Here is an 11,440-nt window from a genome sequence, read left to right as displayed (position 1 = left end):
TCCTGCAGTCTCGCTAATATCGTGTACACGTACGTACAGCGGCCAGAGTGCAAGAAAGTAAATACGACCACATACGTACATACGGGTGGGGTCTCAAACGCCTACTCGCGCATACATACGGCCAGGGCTCGTGTACATGGCTGGGTCGGAACGGAGAAACCGCGTCGTCGTGTTCATGGGGAGGCAACGGAATGCTCGTGTTCATCGGGAGGCAACGGAATACGTCGTGTTCATCGGGAGACAACTGGCTTGGACGGAACAACCGATCAAAACGAGGCCTAGCGTACCGCAGAACGGAGGAAACGGCCTTGCGTTCGACCAGCCACGGTCAAAACGGGATCCTGTTCATCGAGAGGGGTCTGGTGTACCACAAAACGGAGGAAATAGACTTCTCTTGGACCTCCTATGGTCGAAACGGTGTCCTTTTGATCGGGAGGGGTGTGGCGTACTGCAAAACGAAGGAAACAGACTTGTGTTGGAGCGCTATGGTCGAAACGGGGGTCCTATTCATTGGGAGGGGTGTGGTGTACCGCAAAACGGGACTCCACGGGATACTGTTCATCTCCACCATCGACTGCCTCCACGGGCTACTGTTCATCCACCATCGACCTCCTCCAGCCTCCACCTGCGGCTGTTCATCCACGGGCTCCTATTCATCCAGCCTCCATCACTCCTCCACCCAGCTATTGTTCAACCAGCCCTCTCCACGGGGTCATGTTCAACCACCCCTCCACGGGCTACTGTTCATCCAGCCCTCCACCGGCAACTGTTCAACCTGCCCTCCACGGGGTCCTGTTCATCCAGCCCTCCACGGGGTCCTGTTCATCCACCCCCAACCGGCTTGATCGATTGGGTCTTGTTCATCCAGCGGCAATATCACGGGGTCCTATTCATCCACCCCCCACTGGGAACTGTTCATCCAAACCCCCCCCCCCAACAATGCTCACTATTCATCCAGAGGCAGCATCGATCGGCTTCATTTAGCAGCAGTAGCGAAGGAATCGCTTGATCAGGTTCAGTTAACAGCCATCGATCGATCGCTCGGGTTCAGTAACACGCAGCCTACAGTGCAATCGCTCGGGTTCAGTTAGGCGAATGCCTCGCTCGGGTTCAGTTAGAGCCCAACACCTCGCACCCACGCGCGTACGTGTATGAGAGAAATGCGCATCGCTCGGCCCCTGACCACCCACCGTAACCGGGAACTTCCCGATATTTTCCTCGCCCTCGCTTCTACCATGGTTTTTTTCGTCATGGACGACCCAAAGAATGTCATGAAGCTGCGTCTCCGGCCCGCCCAGGACGAAAAGCCCATTTTCTATCATGAGTTTTTGTCATAGAAGTAGGAGCCCACCACATCTATGATGATACCGGGTTTTGTCACAATTATCGTCATAGAAGTGTCATAAGCATGACAGAAAAAATTTCGTTCAGCCCAAAATGTCACGGATGTGTCTTTTTTGTAGTGTGTTGAGCAATTGATAGAAAAGCGTAAAGTTATAACGATATCTAAGGCAATGATCATGAATATAGGCATCACGTCTGTGACAAGTAGACTGAAACAATTCTGCATCTACTACTATTACTCCACACATCGACCGACTCCTGCCTGCATCTAGAGTATTAGGTTCATAAGAATAGAGTAATGCCTTAGGCAAGATGACATGATGTAGAGGGATAAACTCAAGCAATATGATATAAACCCCACCCTTTTATCATTAATGGCAACAATACAATAAGTTCCTAGCTACCCCTACTGCCACTAAGTCAGGACACCGCAAGATTGAACCCATCACAAAGCACCTCTCCCATTGCAAGAAAAACCAATCTAGTTGGCCAAACCAAATCGATAGATCAGAGAGAAATACAAAGCTATCTCAATCATGCATAAAATATTTCGGAGAAGTCTTAAATAATATTCATAGATAATCTCATCATAAATCCACAATTCATCGGATCTCAAGAAACTCATCGCAAAAGAAGATTGCATCGAATAGATCTCCAAGAACATCAAGGAGAACATTGTATTGAAGATTAAAGAGAGAGAAGAAGCCATCTAGCTACTAGCTATGGACCTATAGGTCTGTGGTAAACTACTCACACTTCATCAGAAGGGTAGCAAGGTTGGTGTAGAGGCCCTTCGTGATCGAATCCCCCTCTAGCGGAGTGCCGGAAAAGGCCCCAAGATGGGATCTCACGAGAACAGAAGCTTGCGGCGGCGAAAAAGTATTTTTTTTGTGTGCCCTCTGACGTAAGGGGAATATTTGGAAATTTATAGTGCTGGAGTTAGGGTTATAAGGTCTCTGAGGGGCCCACAAGCCTAGGGGCGCGCCCCTAGGCTTGTGGGCTCCTCGTAGGTCTTCTGGCCTCCTCCCAAAGCTTCCTAGGTTTCTTATGGTCCAAGAAAAATCATCGTAAAGTTTTATTCTGTTTGGACTCCGTTTGGTACTGATTTTCTATAAAAGCAAAAACAAGGAAAAAGAGCAACTGGCACTGGGCACTAGGTTAATAAGTTAGTCCTAAAAATAATATAAAATAGCACATTAATGCATATAAAACATCCAAAATAGATAATATAATAGCATGGAACAATCAAAAATATAGATATGTTGGAGACGTATCAGCTTACTACTGCATTAGGTCAATTCAGTACCTTAACATGACATGCCATTCATTTGGTTGTTGCATTGCATTGATTGTGTTCCTTTTCTGTTGCTGGTGTTTGTTCCTTCTCGGTAACAAATGTTTCCGATGTAGTGACCATTGACACTGATGAAGTGCAGTATCATCCTCAAAAGTGTCAGGCAAGCAAACCCCCTGAGCATTCCGATATAATCCCACTCTCTCGCTCTTGCTCTCTTTTATTGCATTAGGACAACAATGATTCAACTGTTACTTGTTCTCGGTAGTTGAACCAATTCATTTGCATCACCAGTCTTTGCCACAGTAAATAGTAAAACTCACTAGCATGAGTAGGAGTTGTTTGAGCCATGATGTGCCTAGTCATTCATGCTTGCTTGCTATGCCTGCTCTGCTTAGAGTTGTGTCAGGTATGATTCATCTGGGATGGATTGGCTACTATTGAGGGCTAAGTGTGTGAACACAATTTGGTAAAGGTAGCGATGAGAGGCCATGTAGGAGTACATGGTGGGTTGTCTCCTTGAGACCATCCTCGGGAACTGAGTTTCGTGTTTGTGATCCAAGTCAGTTACTACCACACATTGGGCTCCGGGCGCTCCAAGCTCTCTCGACTTATTAATAACCTTGATCTCTATCTAGGAGTTGCAACTAGTTTTTGGTGTTTGTAGGATGTGCTGGGGGCCGTACTTAGCACTGACCAAAGGGGTAGGCTTTGTTACGATAGGCACCATGGTCGGGTGTACCAAGCGTCACCCGTTTGGTGGGCTTGGGAACCCTGTACACATCATTTGAGGCCATAATGGATACTTCGGCGTGACTTCCATTGTGGGTCAGTTCTTAGATAGGCGATAAACCTAGACTAGAGTCTTGCGTGGTTAGTCAGGTTGTGGCCGACACCCTCGCCGGGCTTCGGCTTGAAGGTTGTCGAGATACATGACGTGTATATGGTGGTAAGTGGTGAGAGCGTGTGTGAAGAAGTACACCCCCTGCAGGGTAAAATGATCTATTCGAATATCCGCGTCCTCGGATATGGACTACTTGGAAAGCTTACATCGTTCATAGACAAGTCAAAATGGATACTCTAAAATGCGCAAGATAAGCATGAGTGCTATGGATGGCCTTCTCGTAAGGAGACGGGAGCGGGTCCATAGTGGTGTATTGATATGGTGAATATGTGGACTCGTGTTCGCTTTCTCACCTCAAAGAAGTTACTGGTAGTCGTAGTACAGGATAGCCACCGAGTCAAAGCTAGCTTTTTGTAGTTAAACCCCACAACCCCCTTGTTGATACTAATGCACAAGTAGTTAGTTTTGATGTAAGTCTTCCTGAGTACATTTGTACTCACATTTGCTTAATTTATGTTTTTGCATAGGAGACTCCAGTCTCACTGGTAGTTCCACATAGGCTTCAACAATTACCTTGGGAATCCCAGACAAAGGTCTGGTTCCTATGAAGGGTCTTGTAGACAGAAACATTTTCTAGCCTTCCTTATTTTCAGCTGTTTGTACTCAGGCAGGTTTATGCTTCTGCTTGTTGCTTGTATGACGTTGTATGTTGGGTCATGAGACCCATGTTTGTAATATCATACTATGTATGGCTCTTCAGGGCCTCTTAAATAAAATACCTTTGAGTCATAGAGTTATGTTGTGATTCCATGTTGTACCAGCACATACTTGCATGTTCTGCGTGAGTATGATGTGTATTGCTATGTGTTGGGTCACTACAGAAACTTGATGATGCATTATGGGCTTATAGGACCGCTCATAAGAATCATATGGGTATGTCTCCATATAAAATGGTCTATGGAAAAGCAGGTCATAATATATGTTACATTGATGCATTGCAGTGGTTAATCTATGTGTGTGACCAACCCAAAGAAACAATAACACATATGTCTGATGACGAATGCCACATGTTTCACTAACCAAAAATATTCATGTGAGTCTTTAGTTGACAAACATCATGGGATGATTGAATGTTTTGTCAACTAGATTGGATGTTCTATGTGTCCATAAACGATAGTAGATTGTCAAATCCTATTGACTCGTCATCTTAAAGAGGGGGCAGGGTATAAAACCTTACACCGATGCAGCGACACATGGAAACCAAACTGATCCAAATGTTTTCATGCGATCTACGTTACAATAGCTCATGGCAACATCTTTTCTAATTAAGTGATGCACACCACGAAAAGGCATTGAAAAAATCCCTCCTCTAGATATATCTATCACATTAAAAAGTAATCCGATGAGATCTATTTGTTACATTGATGCCTCGTAGTGTTCAAATGTACATGTCTGACCGACCAAAAGAATTAGATAAACGCGTATGTCAAACTAACATGTATGACAGATGTGGAATGCAGATGTTTCACTATCCAACATTGTTCATGAACTTGATGGATGTTCCCTACGTTTAGTAGATGGTATAATCCTAGTGACCCATCTAGCATAAGGACGATATAAAACCATACTTCCTGGTAGTGATACACACAGAAACCAAATAAATCCAAGTGTTTTATCGACCACAAATCCAAGTATCACCATACGTCATGGACCTTTACCACAATATCTTATGGAAACCGATCAGGTTCAAAAAAAAAATTTGATCGAGTGACGCACTAAGAACTATAAACCAAGCAAAGGCACCACCCACAACAATTTCTCCCCTACACCATCCCGCTTTAGGATTCGTGCGATTCTCGGTAGTTTGAAATAACAGAGGCCGTAATTAAAGTGGAGTTTTAAAATTAGTATCATAACCAGAGTAGAAAGTAGTCAATTAATCCCAAAGTGTGATTTTGCCAATATGTTGCCAGTTGCCATGCGTTATGGATCTATGCCACAACAGCTCTTGGCAACATCTTTGCTCATTAAGTGATGCACACCAGGAAAAGGCGCCGCTCAAAAAAATCCCTCCTCTAAATGTATCTATCCATACAATAAAAGGCGATCTGATGAAATCTATCTGTTACATTAATCCTTTGTAGTGTTCATATGTAAATGCCTGACCGGTCGAAAGAAACTTGTATGCCAAAATAGCACATATGACTGATGATGAATGCAAATGTTTTAATATCCAACATTATTCGTCAACTTGATGGATGTTCCCTACGTCCATTAACAGTATATTATCAAATCGTATTGGTTCATCTAATAGAAGAACAATTAAAACCATACATCATGGTAGCGATATACACGAAAATCACAGAATATCCAAGTATTTCATCACCATAGATCCAAGTATCACCATACATCATGGACCTTTACCGCAATATCTCATGGCAATCGAACAGGTTCAAACAAAACAATTTGACTGAGTGACGCACTAAGAACTATAAACCAAGCAAAGGCACCACCCGCAACAATTTCTCCCCTACACCATGTCACTTTAGGATTCATGCAATTCTCGGTAGTTTGAAATAACAGAGGTCGTAATTAAAGTGGAGTTTTTAAATTAGTATCATAACCAGGGTCTAAGAAAGTAGTCAATTAATCCCAAAGTGTGATTTTGCCAATATGTTGGCATGCGTTATGGACCTATGTCACAACCGCTCTTGGAAACATCTTTGCTCATTAAGTGATGCACACCAGGCAAAGGCGCTGCTCACAAAAATCCCTCCTCTAAATGTATCTATCCATACAATAAAAGGCGATCTGATGAAATCTATCTGTTACGTTGATCCTTTACAGTGTTCATATGTAGATGTCTGACCGGTCGAAAGAAACTCATATGCCAAAATAACACATATGATTGATGATGAATGCAAATGTTTTAATATCCAACATTATTCATCAACTTGATTGATGTCCGTACATCCATTAACTGTGGATGGTCAAATCGTATTGGCTCATCTAATAGAAGAACAATTAAAACCATACGTCATGGTAGAGATACACACGAAAATAATAGAAAATCCAAGTATTTCATCACCATAGATCCAAGTATCACCATACACCATGGACCTTTACCACAATATCTCATGCCAATCGATCAGGTTCAAACAAAAATATTTTTGACCAAGTGACGCACTAAGAACTATAAACCAAGCAAAGGCACCACCTGTAACAAGTTCTCCCCTAAACCATGCTTTAGGATTTGTGCGATTCTTAGTAGTTTGAAATAACAGGGGCCATAATTAAAATGGAGTTTTAAAATTAGTAAAATAACCATGTCTAAGAAAGTAGACAATTAATCCCAAAGCGTGATTTTGCCAATATGTTGCCATGCATTTGATACGTCCATTTTGCATCATGTTTTCCTACTATTATTTATTATGTTTTGAATTATTAGTTCACCTTATGATGTATTTTTTATGTCTTTTCTCTCTTATTTTGCAAGTTTCACATGAAGAGGGAGATTGCCGGCAGCTGGAATTCTGGACCGGAAAAGGCTACAACAGAGATAGTTGTTCTGCACAACTCCAAATGACCTGAAAATTTACAGAGAATTATTTTAGAATATATAAAAAAATTGGTGGAAGAAATACTAGGAGGGGGGCCACCAAGGAGGGACAATCTCAGGGGGCGCACCCGATGAGCTTGTGGGCCCCCTGGCAGGCCTTCAGTGCCCATCTTCTGCTATATGAAGCCATTTTCCCTAGAAAAATAAGGAGAAGACTTTTGGGATGAATCGCCGTCATCTCGAGGCGGAACCTGGGCAGGAGCACTTTTGCTCTCCAGGGGAGCGATTCCACCAGGGACACTTCCTCTGGGAGGGAGAAATCAAAGCCATCGGCATCACCAACGATCCTCTCATCATGGGAGGACCAATCTTCATAAACATCTGCACCAGCACCATCTCATCTCAAATCCTAGTTCATCTCTTGTATTCAATCTTTGTCCCAAAACCTCAGATTGATACCTATGGGTTGCTATTAGTGTTGATTACATCTTGTAGTTGATGCTAGTTAGTTTATTTGGTAGAAGATTATATGTTCAGATCCTCAAGCACATTCAATAAACCTCTGATCTTGAACATGAATATGAATTATGAGTAGTTACTTTTGTTCTTGAGGACATGGAGAAGTCTTGTTATAAGTAATCATGTGATGTTGATATTCATTCGATATTTTGATGATATTTATGATGTTGCTTCCTTTAGTGGTGTCATGTGAACATCGACTACATGACACTTCACCATGCTTGTCTCTAAGGGAAGGCATTGTGGAGTAATAAGTAGATGATGGGTTGCTAGAGTGACAGAAGCTTAAACCATAGTTTATGTGTTATTACGTAAGGGGCTAATTTGGATCCATATGTTTCATGCTATGGTTAGATTTATCTTAATTTTTTCTTTCGTAGTTGCGGATTCTTGCGAGGGGGTAATCATAAGTGGGTTGCTTGTTCAAGTAAGAACATCACCAAAGCACCGGTCCACCCACATATCAAATTATCAAAGTAACGAACGTGAATCAACTAAACATGTTGAAAGTGACTAGACGACAATTCCCATGTGTCCTCGGGAACGCTTTTCTTATTATAAGAGAATGCTTGGGCCACCTTGCTGCACCTTATTACCATTGTTACTAGTTACTTACTACGAATTATCCTACTACAAAACTATTTGTTACTGTTACTTTTGGTGCGTGTAGAAAATACCTTGTTGAAAACCAGTTGTCATTTCCTTCTGCACCTCGTTGGGTTCGACACTCTTACTTATCGAAAGGACTACGATTGATCCCCTATACTTGTGGGGCATTAGCATTATAGACCTACGTCACAACAACTCGTGGCAACATCTTTTTGTTGAAAATATGCCCTAGAGACAATAATATTTGTATTATTTATTTCCAAGTTTGTAGTTAATGTTTATACTCTATGCTATAACTGTTATGGTTCTTGAATATGTGATTCAGAGGAAAACAAATAAGCACGTGTAGAAGCATAAATGGTAAACCTGATTCCTAGTATTGACTCTATGACTAGTCAAGTGTTACAATGGTGATTCTGTTTTCCTGATCAAAGGCATATGCTAATAATATTTGAGAGCACGATGTTGGTAGAACTCTCGTGTTGAATTGACGCGAGTTGTTTGTTATACTTAAGAAATTATATCGGTCAGAGTCTCTAGTTCATAACACGAGAGTTAATGTATGTATGATTCATTAGACCATGAGAGTAGCAAGTCACTCCATACTGGACATTGCTCCTTGGGGTTGTTCCAAAGTCATCCTTAACAGGGTGATCATATCGGCAACTTATGGGTTCATCCAAAACGTATGACGAGATACTAGATAGCTCGAGACTGGCTTTTACTCCTCTGACCATGGAGAGATATTCTTAGGGCCCTCTCAGTGTGATGACATCCATCATCGTCTGGCCAGACACAGGTGACTATGTCACAGGGATGCCAGAACATGGCAACCAGAAATAAGAACAAAACCGGTAACGAGGAGATAGGTATAGTGAGCATGTGAATGACTCGCGGGGATACCAATATATCTCACCTCGGGTTTTGTGATTTAGTTGGTCAATCGATAACCAACTTAGTGATACACCTTGGGTTAAGGGGAGAAATTGTTGCAGGTGGCGCCTTTGCTTGGTTTATAGTTCGTGGCGCCTTTGCTTGGTTTAGGGGAGAAATTGTTGCAGGTATCGCTAAGCTGGTCAATCAATATCTAATAGAAGACATAGGTGATAAAGTAAAGGGAATGACATATGATAACCAATGGTTCAATCGATATCGTTCGTGTAAGTATAGGTATCACTATGGATGTCCACGGTTTCGTTATTGATCATTGAACGAAAGGTGTTTTCGTTCATTTCTATACCTTACCGAACCTGCAGGGTCACGCGCTTAAGGGATTACGATCTTTTGAGTTCTATAGGAGTTAGGAATATGAGAAAATATTACCCTAATAGTTTTGGGAATAAAATAAATAGTTTTGAGAGAAACCAGAAGCGCTTCGGGATTACTGGAAGTGTTTCGGATAGTACCAGGTAATACCATGAATTAATATATAGGTGGAAATTGTTTCCATGGACTTAAATATAAATTATAAAGGGCTACAATATTATTGTGAGGTCCCGGGGATTTGTTTAAAGTCAACGAGCTAAAGAAAATACATAAAGGCCTATTAGGAGAGAGTTAATGGGCCCTAAGGCCGAATTGGGAGGTGGAGCTGGACCTAGGGCCGATGCAAGGGAAGGAGAACTCTTCCCCAAGTCGGCCACCCCTCCCCTCTCCCCTACACCTATATATACTAGAGGTTTTTGACCCCTTTGAGACACAAGTTTCTCACCTAGTTTTGTCTAGTTGATCTTGATTATATCTAGTTCTAGTTTCTCTAATCCTCATAATAGAGAAGCCCCCTGAGTTTCTCTTCTCCCTCCTCTAGCTCACGGCGGCGAATCGCTGCTGGATCGTGAACCTCGTACGCGTGCAATCCATGGAGAGGCCGTGTTTTCGGTCTTCGGTTTGAAGGATCTTTTGTGAACAGTTCGAGGGACTTCATCAACGATCTACACCTACTTTCGCTGCAACTCGTTGTTGGTAACGATCTGATCTAAACCTCTTAATGCATCTTCGTAGTGTTCCCGGGATCGTGATCGTAGGACGAAATTTTTGTTTTCTACTATGTTCCCCAACACTTTTCTAATTAAGTGATGCACACCAAGGATGTATCTATCTATACAATAAAAGATGATCAGATGAAATCTATGTGTTATGTTGATGCCTTGTAGTGTTCAAATGTAGATGTCTAACCGATCGAAAGAACTAGATAAACTTGTATGCCACAATAACACATATTACCATTGATGAATGCAGATGTTTTAATATCCAACATTATATGTCAACTTGATGGGTGTTCCCTACGTCCATAAACGATAGATAGTCAAATCCTATTGATTCATCTAATAGAAGAACAATTAAAACCAAACGTCATGGTAGCAATATACATGAAAACCGGAGAAATCGAAGTGTTTCATCGACCACAAATCCAAGTATCGCCATACGTCATGGACCTTTACCACAATATCCATGGCAACCGATCAGGTTCAAACAAAAATCTTTTTGACCGAGTGACACACTAAGAACTATAAACCAAGCAAAGGCGCCACCCTTAACAATTTCTCCCCTATACCATGCTGCTTTAGGATTCATGCAACTCTCGGTAGTTTGACACAATACAAGCCATAATTAAAGTGGAGTTTCAAAATTAGTATCCTAACCAAGGTCTAAGAAAGTAGTTAATTAATCCCCAAAGTGTGATTTTGCCGATACGTTGCTATGCACCTACGTCACAAGAACTCATGGCAGCATATTTTCTCATTAAGTGATCCATACTACGCAAAGATGCCGCTCACAAAAATCCCTCCTCTCAATGTATCTATCTATACAATAAAAAACGATTCGATGAAATCTATCTGTTACATTGATGCTTTGTAGTGTTCAAATGTATATGTCGGACCAATTAAAAGAACTACATAAATTCGTATGCCACAATAACACATATGACCGTTGATGGATGCAGATATTTTAATATCCAACATTGTTTGTTAACTTGATGGGTGTTCCCTATGTCCATAAACGATAGATGGTCAAATTCTATTGACTCGTCTAATAGAAGGACAATTAAAACCATACGTCATGGTAGCGATATACACGAAAACCAGAGAAATCCAAGTGTTTCATCGACATAGATCCAAGTATCACCATTCGTCATGGACCTTTGCCACAATATCTTATGGCAACTGATCAGGTTCAAACAAAAAACCTTTTGACCAAGTGACGCACTAAGAACTATAAACCAAGCAAAGGCGCCGCCCATAACAATTTCTCCCCTTGTCATGGATTTGTC

This window comes from Triticum aestivum, chromosome 3A (genome assembly GCF_018294505.1).
Source record: "Triticum aestivum cultivar Chinese Spring chromosome 3A, IWGSC CS RefSeq v2.1, whole genome shotgun sequence".
NCBI classification, from domain to species: domain Eukaryota; kingdom Viridiplantae; phylum Streptophyta; class Magnoliopsida; order Poales; family Poaceae; genus Triticum; species Triticum aestivum.
Note: the sequence above shows the minus strand (reverse complement) of the source record.